Source organism: Periplaneta americana, chromosome 11, assembly GCF_040183065.1.
Source record: "Periplaneta americana isolate PAMFEO1 chromosome 11, P.americana_PAMFEO1_priV1, whole genome shotgun sequence".
Lineage (NCBI taxonomy): Eukaryota > Metazoa > Arthropoda > Insecta > Blattodea > Blattidae > Periplaneta > Periplaneta americana.
In genome coordinates, this window is record NC_091127.1 from 150,648,536 (window position 1) to 150,665,630 (window position 17,095).

The window sequence follows — 17,095 nt, forward strand, 5'->3', positions numbered from 1 at the left end:
ACTTGCTTCCAGTAAAATTCCAAGTACCAAATCTCAAAACCTTATTCCTTTGCTGTGGTCGTGCCAGAGAATCAGTCCCATTCCGAGGCTTATTTGAAGGATTCGTAACAAGCTGTTTTTTACGGTGATGGGTTGTTAGCCCTTCGCCCAACCCCCAAGCTGGAGGACCACCCCTCATCGGCTGTCCGCGACTGCTTATTCAATATATTCACAGCTACCCTCCATATCTGGAGGCCGTCTCCTCGATCCGCAACCTTAGGACGCGCCATGCCGTGGTGATAGGGACCCAAATACAACATTAAGATATATTAATCGAATGCAGAAACTAAGAGAAAGGCGAAAAAGAGGGAAGATTGGAAAATGCTGGGTTTGCAGTGAGAGACCCGCCCTTGGACAGAAAGCTATGGATGAATGAATGAAATGCCTATCTAACTATTCATTTGTCTGTCCGCCTATTGACTGTCCATTCACCCACAACCCTTAAGGCCATGGATCTGTGAAATTTCTAACTTTCACATTTTTACATTAATTAATCTGATATGTTAAAATTACTCTTAGGTTGAAAATTTACTCCGTTTTCCACCAGTTACTATCAAAATCCCCTACATCCACTTTCACAAATTAAAGGATTTTATCAACAGTAATCTCACTAGAGGTTCTGATTTTATCGATAAATCTGCGATGGAACACGAGCACATTTATCTAGAAAAAATCAAAACTCGAGTGGGATTTAATTGACTGTTACACGATTAGAAGAAAGTATAAAAAGATTAAAAGTAACGAAGTACTCCAATACAATAAAATATTAATTGAATTACAAAAATACAACTGTCTTCATATGTTTTTTTTTAAGATGTTTTTATTACAAGTACCAGGTCTCTTGGACTCTTGCCTTTTACAAAAATATGATTATACAAATTGAAATATAAAATAGGTTACATTACAGAAAATTTCTTAATAAGACCGTCAAAGACGGAGGTATTTGCTTTCAAATGTATTATTGTACCATCTCAACATTACAAATATTACGCTAGATGGCAGTAGTGTGTTATGATTAGCTGTTTTCTTGTTATCAGTTGTGCCAACTATGGAATCTTTATTGAACTCTGTGGACGGTTACTAGTCAAGAAGGCTTTGTTGATTCATTTTCATTTTTATTAAAACAGTTGCATTCCACTTCAGTTTTACGAATCCCAGTAATCAACGTCACTTGACAGATGATTTTCAATAAATCTTAATATTAAACAATATCTGATACGTGACTATCTATAATATCATAATATAGCAAAAGCTATAACTTAATCTAAATAATATAAACAAGTGTTAGAAAAGTTTTAATTAGGGATGATGAAATAAACAAGAAAGGTTTTAATTAAGGACGATGAAATAAAAAATAAACATGAATAATTTTAAAAGGAATAATTATTGAAAGTACAATTTTTAAATTTGAATGTTTTACTGGTTGGTGGTTCAGTTGATGTTATATTGGACGTGTGCTTAAAAGAAGTGGAACTTGTTGATCTACATGGTTTATTCCTCAACTTATTCAGGATTTTCGAATGGTGCTCTTCACTTAGGCTATTTGTAAATAGGGTTTCAGGAAAGATGTATAGTTATGACCAGTGGTCTTTATTAATTCTTGTTCTTGAATGCCAATGCGAGTCATATTTGAAACTGCTGTGCATCGACTGCAGTGGTTTGTAATTTTCTGTTTTTTGACGTCCAGGCCAGTGCAGTTTGAAATGTTGGCAAACAAAGAAACAAATGTTAGGGTAGTGATAAAAATAAACAAATGCTAGGGACGCGATAAAATTAAATAAATGCTAGAGACGCGATAAAATTGTGCGATAAGCAGCCATGATCAGTTGAAAGACGTTCTTTCGTACCGTTTTATTGGTCAAACGTAGTATTATAATTAATATTTGAGGAGAAAAATTCGCTCCGGCGCCGGGGATCGAACCCGGGTCCTTGGTTTTACCAAGCGCTCTGACCACTGAGCTACGCCGAATTGAATCCACAGCACCGGATCGAACTCTCCTCCTTCAATGTTTCCCTTTGTGGCCTGACTCCAAGTTAGGCATATATGTTGACGTAGGGTCTAGTGTCAACTGCCATTATACTAGGAGCGCACTCAGTTGAGTGACTTATTTGGCCGGGATTCCGCAGTTATGATGCACTGCTAGCTATGAGAATATTATGGACTTATTAATTTGTCCTACAGAATAATCTCTGTAATGTTGACAATTAATATTTGAGGCGTAGCTCAGTGGTCAAAGCGCTTGGTACGTGAAACCAAGGACCCGGGTTCGATCCCCGTCGCCAGAACGAATTTTACTCCTCAAATATTAATTGTCAACATTACAGAGATTATTCTGTAGGACAAATTAATAAATCTATAATATTCAAAAGTAGTATGACGTAGTAAAGGTGTAATAGTCATAATAAACTGTTCTCTTAAATTTACTGAGCATATGAGGAATTAAATTAATGGCTTTCTCAAAACACGCTATAAAATGTTTCATATAAAACAATTCTTATCTTGAAAAGGAAGCAAAAACGAGTAAAACTGAATTAATTTTTTTAAATATCTCAAAGAATAAGCCTAGTCCCTGAAATTAATGATACTACTTACGGTTCACTCTGTAAATATCCAACATTATTAACTGCTTCCAAAACTTCATTCCTTACTTATTTTATTGTACAGGGACATCATTTTACTTTTACTAACATTTTCAATATTAACCTGGCTATACCTTTGGAGTAAGGTAAAAACCGTTTGCTACCCCCTTCCACGACTGGAGTTCGATGATACTGGCGTAAAATACAAACAAATCACTTTACTAAGTATAGGAGGGAAGAAAAGTAGTTTATCCATTTACGTAAACTAGGAAATATCGCGTTTTTCAGCTTGATAATTTTCATTATAGGTTTTTGTTTAATCAAAATACAGTAATGTATTGGCAATAAGTAGACCGTTGAACTGCCACACGCAGTATGCAATCAGGTTGCCGATGTACGGTAGTATAGAGGAGGTGAGCGACCGCCCGGTCTCGTAGTATAAGCAGTTCATGTTAAGAGTTGTGACCGGTCCAAATAGACAGAGCAGCTACAACTAATGTATACGTATGTAAGCACTTGTTTTTACATTACTGTGGTTGGAATAGTCAAAGCTTAACATTTGTTCAGTGCAGACAAGAATTCAATCAAGCATACTACAATGAGAGTGTTGCTGTTCCAAATTATTGCCCCTGGAATACCCTTACACCCGCAGCCAGTCTTGACCCCGGAACGTGGTTGGAGGCATTTAATTATTATGCAGGAATTACGGCAAAATAATGGAGGTAATTGATGCACTGGGTAGCACAGACAGCTCCGCTGTTGCAGCTGTAAAATTATATTCTGTTCATTGATCCTAATTTTAAAATCGTGTCCAAAAGCATCATCCTGTTATAATCGTCTAAACTACAACTCTCAGAAGCTCTTAATATAGTGGATAAAATATCACAAACCGTTATCCAAAATAACAATTCACTAATTTCAGAAAAAGTGAAATGTAAGTTGAGAAACATTATTGCTAAAAATTCTGCCTATTCACAACTTCGTATTATAAATTATGTACCATCAGGTCACGACAAGACGTCTGAAGTTGGTGTACTAAAAAGTAGTGACTTTCCGTTCTTCAAATATGTACGTATTACATCGTGTGATGTTGAACGTACATTTTCCCCAAAATAAAAACTGTTTAAGTGACCATCGGAGGAGGTTACTTTGCAGTCGCTCAAAATGTACGTAACCCTTCACTGTAATGCACATACTCAAGGATGATGCGAGTATGTTACATTTAAGAGTTAATATATCCACTATAAAATAATTGTGTATTTATATGTTTAGACATTTCCTATTCAATGATCATTCATTATATTTCTTGAATGCAGGATACAGGTTTTATTGTAACCGCAGTATACTGCTCAGTGTTTACATTAGAGGCATACTCCATCCCCTTCTCATACAGTCTATACCGCGTGCGTAGTAAACCTTGCGATTCTCGTGGCAATTCCACGAAGTCTAGCAATAAGTGTTTTTACTCACGAATTGAGCTATCCATTCGGACGTATATATTATACTGTCTACAGCACATTAGCGTATAATATAGAGAATGAAGTTAAATTGAAAAATAATCATAATACGGATATTTAAACACATTTTTTAAAATAGTGGCCGTTCATTTCGATAAAGGCTTCAGTTCCTTTGTGTATATTATCGCACTATAGAATATTGCACCTAATTCCAATTAGCAGCTTCGGCCTTCGTACTAGTAACTCATGTTGAAATAATTCTGTACCTACTCTATAAAAGAGTACCTTACGTACTGTAAATTCAATCTTCACTTCTACCCGATCCGAAAAAATAAAATTACTCAGACATGTATATCTACTGTCCGTCCAAGTGGTTATGTCGCAGGGTCGTAGAAAGGGGGGAAATCACGTGACAGTTAATTACTTAACGAGGCCCTTTTATTTAAGTTATTTTAAACAGTTGTACTGTATAATATTACTTACACGTCCAATTCCTAACAGAAATTAATGTTTTCAGAAAAGAGCTCAGACAGCCCAGCCACTAGTCTTTACAGAGGGCGAGCAGAAGCGAGTGGGGGAAACCGGGATGCGACGTAGGCAAACGGACGACAGTACCTGTACGAAAATATGATTCAATATTGAAAGCTCTTTCGTCACTGGAAAACGCGAACATATTTCTGGAACGTACTATACTCACTAACTCAGTATTGCTTACTATGACCGCATACGCGGCCTTGGTTCTGTGTGGAGAATGATTGGAAGTTTACTAGTAGAGAGGGTGGGAGTGAAGTACATTAAAAAATTCAGGTACAATAAAAATTGAAGTAAAAATAAAATGATGTCCCTGTATATTCCTATCATTTGAGATGGACTGTACTGTGGCTGGCTTCAATTTAGTTGAAGGCAGTCAATTTCTCTGTCACTTGAGCATTCCGCACAGCGTAACCAAATGCTGCAGGCAGAGTGGTATCATGTAACTTCGTTACAATATGGTAGGTGGGAAGCTCTTCGCCAGGAGCTCACAGGGACCTTGTTCAGACTTCTTTTAAGTACAACAGAATTACTCACACTCCATCGTAACAGACTTTCCAAACCCAATCAAAGGCAAGCAGCTCAGTAACCAACACGCCTGCTTTGATCACGAGGATCTCCCCGAAATTAACACCTCCTCTTTCTTCTCTCGGTTATTAAGGGGAGAGGATGGTATTTTTTTTAACTTTTTTTTCCTATTTGGTGTAAAATATTATTTTTTTTTGTATATAGGGAGTTCATAGCTGTAGCAACTCAACCAAATATAAATATTTTGAAAAAAAAAAAAGAAATTATTTGGGGGCCCAAATTTGAAAAAAATATACCCAATGCAGGACTGTACTAAAACCGATATATCTAAACCGTTTTTAAAGATAGATTCAAACGGTTTTTACAATGTATTTGCAAAAGCATGTTCTACAAACTGTCTGTAACAGAATTTTGATATTAGTCCCTACGTTTGTAAAATAAACAATTAAAATTTAATAACAATTTTCTGATTTCCTTTCTCGCAAACAAACGGACGTCATTTTAAAATGAAATCATTTAACAAAATTCTGTTACAGAGACAAGTTTCTTAATAGTGTAAAGAATGTGTGTTCTAAATTTTATGCATGTAGCTTTAATAGTTCAGAAATTATGTCCATTTTTGTCTGGCAATGTAGCAAAAAAAGAATGAAGTTACTGGAAACCGATAAAAGTGGGCGTGTGCTTTAAAAATCCATAGCGCAAGAAGTTTAAAAATGACGTCTCAACATCCGATAAGGGCACAAATACCTACAAAGTATTATGCAATGCATTCCACAAATATCAAAGAGTTTTTTTTGAGGAAAATTTTTTTTTTTATTTAATTTACTGGAAACAACAATAAAAGTTGGCGAGTGATTTAAAAATCCATAACGCAGGAAGTTTAAAAATGGCGACTCAATATGCGATAAGGGCACAAATACCCACAAAATGTTATGCTATGCATTCCACACATATCACAGAGTATTTTAAAGAATTTGTTTTTATTTACTCATTTTTCACCAAAAAATACCATCCTCTCCCCTTAATGGAAGTCAGGAAATAAAATTTACAAGTATCATTGTTCGGATTTTTATTAAGTTACTGTTATATTGTTTAAAAAATATACATTTTCTCCACATGGGTAAAATCGTCAAAGAATGCAAAACAAACTTGTTCACCGCTGTGGAGTAACGGTTAGCAAGTCTGGCCGTGAAAAGAGCGGGCCCGGGTTAAAATCCTGATTAGGACAAGTTACGTGGTTGAGGTTTCTCCGGGGCTTTCCCTCAACCCATTAAGAGCAAATGCTGAGCAACTTTCGGCGCTGGATCCTGGACTTATTTCGCTGGCATTATCACCTTCATCTCATTCAAATGCTATATAACCATAGCAGTTGAAAAAGCGTAGTAAAATAACCAATTAAAAAAAAACATTGTCATACCGATATTTAAAAAGGAGATAAACAACAGCCAGAAAATTATCGAGAAATTAATTTACTAAGTAACTCCTAAAAACGGTTATTAAAATCATCCTCCAGAAACTTAATCCGATTTTACCAATAACTGATGAGCAACACGATTTTCAAACTGGACACTTCTGCACTGTTGCCATATTTTTCGTCAGACAAATCATAGAGAAATCAACAGAATTTAACAAGTAAGCTTTTTTTATTGACTTGCACAATGTCTTTGATAACTTAGTCTTAAACTGGAGCATATTCTAAACATTTAAGATTTTCAAACTGGACACTTCTGCACTGTTGCCATATTTTTCGTCAGACAAATCATAGAGAAATCAACAGAATTTAACAAGTAAGCTTTTTTTATTGACTTGCACAATGTCTTTGATAACTTAGTCTTAAACTGGAGCATATTCTAAACATTTAAGATTTTCAAACTGGACACTTCTGCACTGTTGCCATATTTTTCGTCAGACAAATCATAGAGAAATCAACAGAATTTAACAAGTAAGCTTTTTTTATTGACTTGCACAATGTCTTTGATAACTTAGTCTTAAACTGGAGCATATTCTAAACATTTAAGATTTTATAATGTACCTAATACATTTAATTTATTAATCAAGAATATTTATATTGACTATTTCTTTTATATGACGTCATTCCATTTTCGACCAATGAAGTGTAATAAAATTTTGAATTCCAACCAATCACAGTCATATATCGCAATAATTATTGTAACTCGTTTTTATCACAATCAATTTATCGCATGGTCGTTCTTTTATTTAGTCAAGAGTCGCCAACGGTTTCCCCGTAAATTGATGAGCGTGAATCCATTAATGTAACGATGAAGTACTAAATAAAGTGCGAAATCCTACTTCCACATCTACATCTTCATCTTCTAATTCCATGTCCATTGTATCTAAAGAAAATGACACTCCTTCACAACAATTGTTCATTTAATTAATGTATTAATCAGGTTATTAATTTGTAATTGAAGGGCTCAGAACCATAAATTATTATATTCCTTGTAAATCATTCCGGATGAATTGAGCCTCTGATCTTTTAAATAGTTCATGAGGAATCGCTATTCATAGGCAGGCATAAGCAGTATGTATAAAACCACATCCTGGAATACTGAAAACGTTATGTCTCAGCAAAAAATTTTTGATTTGTATTTTTTGCAATATCAAAATATTTCCTCATTACATTTCATAATATGATATTTTAAAATGCTGCAGGCATCATTCCGCCGCTGACATCGAACTCCGACCCATTCTACAAGTCCTGTTTATCACCTCTCGTGCATTTACAAGCACTGCAGTTAATTTCCTTTGTAGTCACAGCATCATTAGCGAAACTCAAAATTCCTGACTTCGACAGATAATTCCGCACAAAGCCTAACAAACAACCTCGCACAATTTACACAAGGAAGGGAGGCACACACGCCCACTCTGCTTTGTGTTGTGAAGAGGAGACAGGCGCTTCAGATACGGATACTTCACTATCAGGAGTTCCTGATAATCAAGCTCCGTGCACACAGGGATTCTGTGAAATATTCAGCGAAAATCACCCGGTATTCGACATCTCTAACACGCAAGTTTTTTTAATTGTTTTCAGAAGGTAAATTGTCTTCTTTAATCACTTGGAAACTTGATTATATGGGTGGCTGAGCATTTAAATCCAATTACTCCTCTCATCAGCATCATCATCAGCAGCAATAGCATCCGTAAAATCAACATCAAGGTTATGGTTTAGGACAGTGATGTCAAAGCAAGCGCATTTTTCTGACCTTGACGTCGTGCGCGGGCAGCAAGCGCTAAGTATGGAAAGAGGAATGGTTGTGTATATGAATAGCAACCTGTTGGATTAAGAAAGAGTGGTGCACAAACTTCAAACGGAACGTGAAATTTTATGTCGTTATTTTTATATGGCTTCTTTCTGTTTAATATTATCTATATTGTCTGTAAAACAAAAGTACTAACACTGATTTCTTAATATTGCACTTATGTTTTAAATCTTAATAACATAATAGAGAGTTAAGAAGGAATATTCACTTAAATTCCATAGTAGTATAATATTATACTGTATTAAGTGGATGAAACACATCATTCATAAAGAAAGTGATATTCCAAAGAAAGAGCTTGAGTATGACATGATAAGTTGGAATTTATATTGATGGTATCTTTAGCCTTACAAAAGTAATAAAAAAACTAATCAAAACTATATTACAGTACATAGAAAAGTTACCTAGGTAATGTATCTGTTTTAAGTGTAACTAATATTACATAACAAAACTCTTATTGCATTATGCTTGTAAGGTGATATTTGTGAGTAACTTCCTATCATCAGAATATTAAATTATTTTCTCGAAATATGCTGAAGCTATAGAGCTGACATTTTTACAACACATGGGCACGTATCTTTTGCTTATGATGTAACAGTAGTTGCTTTGTTAATTCATTTCCTTACAAACAATTTCCATGCGAATATTTTCAAAATTTTCAAAACACTATCTTCAGTAATACGTATATACGGTATATTAGATTTACGAAAACATTCTGTAAGGCTACTAAATAAATAGGCTTATACCTGAAAATTTCACTTTTCTATACGAAAAGTTGTGAAAATATTTCTTTCGAATAAAAAAATCAAACTTGTGAAAAATGAGCATTAATACATTCTTATAATGCACTTATACTTCTCAGGCAAATCTAAAAATTAACATGGATACAATTTTAATAAGTTCTCTTCCCTTTATCTATTGAATCAGTGCTGGCCATCCCTGAATATAGCTCGACCAAGTGGCATATACCACCTCTTCCGTCTGTCTCTTTCCTTTCCGCTGTAAAGCGCTCAGGCTATCCTGGGCTCTAAAGCGCGCGCTTGCTCCTGTGGGCATCAATTGACATGCCTGGTTTAGGATCTCTGGAACCTGTTGCATTTCTATTTGTTCTCTCCATCACTTCCTAGGACAGCCCAAATGTCTTGCCTGTTATATTGATGTAATCAACTCGTTCTTCCATTCTTTGATCTTCCTGTTAATTTATAGAATGTACAGTAGTGACAAAAAAACCGGACCGACCCTTGTAGCTGAATTCAGAGTCACAGATTCAAATTATGCTAGTCACAAAACATATCCATCTTGTACAATTAATTGTAACAATGAAATTTATTGCATTTGTTCGATTCTTATTGTCTTTTGTTTCCTTCAGTGCCTCAAACTTACAGACGAAATAAGTTTGAGAGTTTTATTTTCACCTGGCATCAAAATTACATTTCTACCTCTATTCGGTAAAGATAACTGCGTATTTTTACATTAAATAGCAGTATATACCTCTGGCTTCACTATCCATATTGAAATTACCACAGTTTGACACAATACATAGCACAGAATTCTTTCGTATTCTGCATAGAATATTGTTATACAAACGCAATTCAGAACAAATTGTTTTACGTTTGAGAAAAAACTTTAATAACCATATGTATAAACAAAAACTAAACACACCTGGTTAGTTCACAAACATATAAATACATTTTTGTTGCGTTACGTTGGCGAGCCGAGTGGTTTGCAGCAAAATTATTTTTTGCACCATCGTGTTTTTTGTTGTATTTTCAACTGTTGTTGTAAGACCTTGAAAGTTAGAATTCCCACACAGAAACTTGTTGCTAGGGAAACCATAAAACTATACTGAAATAGACCCGTTACAATTTACTTATTGTTACTTAGTTACCATTACATTACAGTTTTGTGAAGGCTTTGGAATAATATTGCTCCAAATATTCAATGCAAAACATAATGTACCTGCAATTTTAAAAATATGATCGTGAAAAAAATGTCCAATACACGTTTGTAAAATGCACTAGCGTAATATACGAGTATTATGACAAGAGAGTTACGACTAATACGATTCGTAAGAGGTTTTAATACTGCACTACAGAAGTTTTTCTTCTCTCTCGTCTTTCATAATAAATAATTAATTAACTCTATCTTTCAGAACCTTCGATAAATACTTCTTGCAGAAAACTCGTTTCTTTGGCAATTAGTACAGTCATCGTAGGGATGTCTATTGTACTTACAGAAGAAGCAAATGTGTTTTTTAATTAGTCAATCAATTACTTATTCTTTCTTTGTCTTGTTAAAACTTCGCCATTTGTACCAAATTAAAATTCAATGCGGTGTAGGGGAGGGTATAATCCTTGGACCAATAAGAAGTGCTTATACAAATTTTGGCCACTCGACCGCAATTATGAGGGCCGTAAACAAAATAAGTTCGCCAGGGTCCGTTCACAGAAAGAAAACATAATTTCATTGTAAAAATTTATTGGACCAGACACAGCAATTGTTGAGTTATTTTAAACATATTCCCTACCTGAATTGAAACATTTGTCATATCATGGGATCGACAGAAAAGTGCACACGGCTGTCAAACACTGGTTCCGATCCCAGGCGGCTGACTTCTACGACACAAGGATACAAAAATTGATCGCATGGTATGATAAATGTCTCAGCTCCAGTGGGGGATATGTTGATAAATAGCGCAACAAATTCTGTATCTGTTTCAATAAATCGTTCCCTGCAATTGTGCTTTTTTTCTGCAAACGGCATCAGGGAAAGTCACTTTCTGGACGGCCTCGTAATTGCGGTCGAGTGGCCAAAATTTGTGTAAGCACTGCTTTTGACATTATTAACATGGTGGAAGAAAAATATTTAACTTTTTTATCTCCCCCATCAGAATGATTGCTTGTAAGATGGTAGGCATCTTTATAATATGGAATGGTGGGCTCATATATGTTTTTTTTTTTTGCGTCCACATCGTCAGGTTGGCTTCTGTGATACTCAAACCTGATAGTTGGATCTACTATGTAGCCTTTGGTATTACCAAGTTTAAAGGCGATAATGTCGATTCGACGTACACTACTGTTTTCAGCTAATCCCTGGACTTCTTCATATGTTGTGTATCCAAACTCTGTAACGCTTTAGCAAGTTTTGATCTTATGGTGTGATGTCTGTGGTTGCGAAGAGCGTCGCCAAAAGAACAGGACGATGCAGGGCCACTGCAGAAGCATCACAGGACAAGTAACCTACAGGAAAAAAGGGACAAACACACAATACAATCCTAAAAAATAGAGATAAACTCCGCTCACACCTGGAATCGAAACACGGACCGTTTGATAGCAGCGGACACTGTTAGAATAATAGCAAGTAAATATATTAGTTATTGTTTTTAATTGATTATTTAACGACGCTGTATCAACTGCCCATTTTTCTGTCTATTTGGAATTGGTAATAGATTATATTTGGCGAGATGAGCCTTAGGATTTACATTACAATAAATTGAGGGAAAGAAGACAGAGGACGGACACTAGAAGGTTTTCTTTTCTCAATCATACTATCAGGGACTGAAATGATTTATCTTTCAGACTTACTAAAGGCTTTACCAATAACCAAATATGTATTTATAAATAGGCTTAAGGACTTTACTAATAGATGGTAGCATATCATACACAATATTTAAAGAGTGTAATTGATATTTATTATTGATGTGTTGTATCAGTGAAGAAGTGTGTTGTGTCAGTGAAGTGTGTTGTGTAAGTGAAGTGTGTTTCTATCAGTGAAGCTTTACAGTTTATAGTGACAGTGCAAAGTATTTGAACAGTGAAATGTTTTTGAAGTGTTAGTGAAATGAGGATAGAGTCAGTGAAATGTGTCGTAGTTCCAGTGCAATGAGTGAGTAGTCAGCGAAATGAGTGTAGTGCTGAAAGGTACTTGTTCAGGTATAAACATATCATATTCGTGGGTTTTAGTTCAAACTTAGAGTTAAGATACAAATTAGATTTACTTTAAATGTTATTTTAAGTGATCGTGCTTCATTTAATTTAGGATGATGATGATAATAATAATAATAATAATAATAATAATAATATTTATTGCCAGAGCAAAGATTCATATCGATTTTTTAAATATAAGAACTTTCTAGCACCCCCAGAAAGAGAAAGTTACACACTCATGCTCAGGGGGCATTCCACATAAGACATTTTATTGAATAACAGAGTAAAAAGCAATAAAAGAAAAAAATAAGAAGAAAAAACACATATCGCAATAATTGAACTTTAAATGTTCTCTGTTAACAGCAATTTTTAAAAGATTTTTTAAAATAAGGCGCATTAGCAAATTGTATGTTTGGGAATTTATCTATTATCATATTATAAAGCCTTGGACTGAAGTTGTTACTGTGATTATATGCTACAGTTGTAGTACATTTAGGAACTGTCAAACTCCCTGTTATTATTATTATTATTATTATTATTATTATTATTATTATTATTATTATTATTATTATTATTAGTATTACTTACTTACTTACTTACTTACTTACTTACTTACTTACTTACTTACTTACTTACTTACTTACTGGCTTTTAAGGAACCCGAAGGTTCATTGCCGCCCTCACATAAGCCCGCCATTGGTCCCTATCCTGAGCAAAATTAATCCATTCTCTATCATCATATCCCACCTCCCTCAAATCCATTTTAATATTATCTACGTCTCGGCCTCCCTAAAGGTCTTTTTCGCTCCGGCCTCCCAACTAACACTCTATATGCATTTCTGAATTCGCCCATACGTGCTACATGCCATGCCCGTCTGAAACGTCTGGATTTAATGTTCCTAATTATGTCACGTGAAGAATACAATGCATGCAGTTCTGTGTTGTGTAACTTTCTCCATTCTCCTGTAACTTCATCCCTCTTAGCCCCAAATATTTTCCTAAGCACCTTATTCTCAAACACCCTTAATCTTTGTTTCTCTCTCAAAATGAGAGTCCAAGTTTCACAACCATACAGAACAACCGGTAATATAACTGTTTTATAAATTCTAACTTTCAGATTTTTCGACAGCAGACTGGATGATAAAAGTTTCTCAACGGAATAATAACAGGCATTTCCCATATTTATTCTGTTTTTAATTTCTTCCCGAGTATCATTTATATTTGTTACTGTTGCTCCCAGATATTTGAACTTCTCCACCTCTTCAAAAGATAAATTTCCAATTTTTATATTTCCATTTCGCACAATATTCTGGTCACGAGACATAATCATATACTTTGTCTTTTCGGGATTTACTTCCAAATCTATCTCTTTACTTGCTTCCAGTAAAATTCCCGTGTTTTCCCTAATCGTTTGTGGATTTTCTCCCAACATATTCACGTCATCCGCATAGACAAGCAGCTGATGTAACCCGTTCAATTCCAAACCCTCTCTGTTATCCTGGACTTTCCTAATGGCATATTCTAGAGCAAAGTTAAAAAGTAAAGGTGCTAGTGCATCTCCCTGCTTTAGCCCGCAGTGAATTGGAAACGCATCTGACAGAAACTGACCTATAGGAACTCTGCTGTACGTTTCACTGAGACACATTTTAATTAATCGAACTAGTTTCTTGGCAATACCAAATTCAATAAGAATATCACATAAAACTTCTCTCTTAACCAAGTCATATGCCTTTTTGAAATCTATGAATAACTGATGCACTGTACCCTTATACTCCTATTTTTTCTCCATTATCTGTCGAATACAAAATACATACTAGGTTCAAAAAGTTCCCGGAATTTGCTAGTGTCATAGAAACAACATACCTTAAACACTATTCTACAGCATTCCCTTCAAAATAGTTGCCTTCCGCAACAACACACTTTTGCCAACGCGTGTAGAGTTCCTGGAAGCAGGCCTGGAAGCCATTTTGTGAAACCCGTCTTAGTGCTCTCGTCGCGTTTGCGATAACCTCTTCAACATTGAATCTCCGTCCTTTCAGACGACTTTTCAGACGGGGAAACACAAAGTAATCAGGTGGTGAGAGATCAGGAGAGTATGGTGGGTGATCCAAAGCAGTTATGTTGTGCCTGGCAAGAAAATTCTTTACAATAATTGCGCGATGAGCAGGTGCATTGTCATGCATAAGGAACCATTTGTTTTCTACCCACTTTTCTGGACGTTTCCTTCTCACTGCGTCCCGGAGGCGATGGAGGATTTCTACGTACAATTCTTTCGTTACAGTATGACCTTCTGGAATGAACTCATGGTGGATGAGACCCTGAGAATCGAAGAAAACTTCCAACATAACTTTGCCTTTGGAAGTGTCCCTAGGAATTTTTGCTTCCGAGGAGATGTTTTCGATTTCCACTCAGATGACTGTCGTTTAGGGACTGGGTCATACAAGTAGCACCAAGTTTCATCACCAGCAATAATTTTGTTTAAGAAATCACCATCTTCATCAGCCATACTGATCATGTCCCCAGCAAGAGTCATTCTTGTTTCTTCTGTTCTGCCGACAACATTTTCGGAACTAACTTCTGAGACACGTAATGCATGTTGAGATGCTTGTGAAGAACATTGTGTACACTTCCGACTGATATTCCGACCTCTGCTGCTATCTCTTTTATGGTTTTACATTGGTCGTCCCTCACAACATTACGCACACGCTGAGCGATTGCTTCATTTGTTGCAGTTGTTGGTCGGCCGCTGCGTACGTCATCTTTGATGCTATCGCGGCCACCAGAAAAGCGTTTATGCCAGGCATACACTCCAGTTTTTTTCATTGCTGCTTCGCCATATGCTTCTTCCAACAATCTTAATGTCTCTGCAGGAGTTTTGTGTAACAAAACATAGAACTTGATGTTTGTACGTTGCTCTGTGGACATAATTACAAAATGCGACGAACAAACAAAACACTATGATAAACAATTGCCTACAACTCAAAACCAACAATCGCCATTATCAACAAACTTTAAGGAAATGACATCATGAATGTCACCAACAAAACAAATGTATAATATCCCTTGTTATATATTAATACGAAAAATGGTAGTAAAATTCCGGGAACTTTTTGAACCCAGTAGTATATGGTCTATAGTTGATCTATTACGCTTAAAACCACATTGATGATCCCCAATAATTTCATCTACATATCGAGTTATTATTATTATTATTATTATTATTATTATTATTATTATTATTATTATTATTAGTAGTAGTAGTAGTAGTAGTAGTAGTAGTAGTATTAATTATATTATTGTCATTATTAGTTTATTATTAATTGCATTTTTTTATTAATTGTGTTTATTATTGTCATTACTGAGTGTAATTAGTTACCACTGCCACCGGGTATATACCCATTTGCAGTGTGAATACATACATACATACATACTTACATACATACATACATACATACACACACATACATACATACACACACATACATACATACATACATACATACATACATACATACATACATACATACATACATACATACATACATACATACATACATACATACATACATACAATTGGGAAAATCTAGAGAAAAAACCAACCTGATATTAAGCCCAAGGGAGATTCGAACCAATGCCCGTACACAGCCTTGGAGAACTATTTCAGCTCGCTAATCTACTGTTCAGAGTGGATCTCAGATATAATTTTATTATCAACAAAAAAAAAAAAAAATGTAATTTTTCATTACTTACCGAAACTTGGTTCCACAACAAAATGCAGTGATAATTACATTTTCATTATTCAATTGTCGAATTACAGCAAGAATTGTTACTAAAACATGATTTAAATATTATTTCTTCTGTTGCAGATTTCGGGAATAAACTACAGACGATGATATTGAAGTTGTAATGTGATATGAGAGCAGTGCGAGTGGAGTGTGCACAGATGACGACGAGACAGTCGTGAGAGTCGCATCATGACGTGTGAGCACGTAGGGAAAAGAGAGCAGCTGTTCAGCTGGCCGCCCTCCCTCCTGTGCGGCGCAAACAAGCGGATCTAATTGATACAGCGCAGTTATCGGTCCAGGTCACCTCACACAATCGCTTCCGGATGCGCGCCCACTCGCACCACTGACAGTCCCGATTTTACTTAGTCATTACATCAGAGACAGCATTTGAAATAGGACGCAGGCACTTCACACTTTCATTTAACAGTAATTCATCCTCTCTTGTTTATTAACGTGGCTTAAGACTGCATACTACTATAGTCAAACGCACGGTTGAAAGTTGCTGGGGAGATATTCTCGCGTATATAGGGAGTGGGATATTTTGTGACAACACAAAATGCCTGTTTTATGGAATAAGGGGGCTTACAAAGACATAAAGTGAACCTTAAAAATTGAAGTTACAAAAGTTGTATGCTAATAAATTCTTATTTGAAGTCAGACCTTCTTGAATAAAATTGAAAGAATTTGTTGAGAACAACATTCTAAATTTCTTACTTCTTTAGCCAAAGGACAAAGGTAGGATTAGTATTTATTTGTATTTAGTATTTATTTATTTAACCTGGTAGAGATAAGGCCGTCAGACCTTCTCTGCCCCTCTACCAGGGGATTACAACTATAATATGAAGAATAAAATTACAATTAATAATAAATTTACAATTACAATTACAATAAAAATTAAAGTACAAGATTACCTGATTAATGAAAGCTAGACATTTTATCACAGAAGTTAAGAACGAAGAATATTCTTGTATT

The 17,095-nt window shown here is 35.3% G+C and overlaps 1 non-coding gene across 1 annotated transcript; it reads right to left on the bottom strand.

The window, feature by feature from the left end:
• Positions 1 to 1,939: 1,939 nt before the first annotated feature.
• On the bottom strand, positions 1,940 to 2,008 carry TRNAF-AAA (transfer RNA phenylalanine (anticodon AAA)). Its single transcript has one exon. It is a non-coding gene; the product is annotated as a tRNA-Phe (tRNA).
• Positions 2,009 to 17,095: the final 15,087 nt, after the last annotated feature.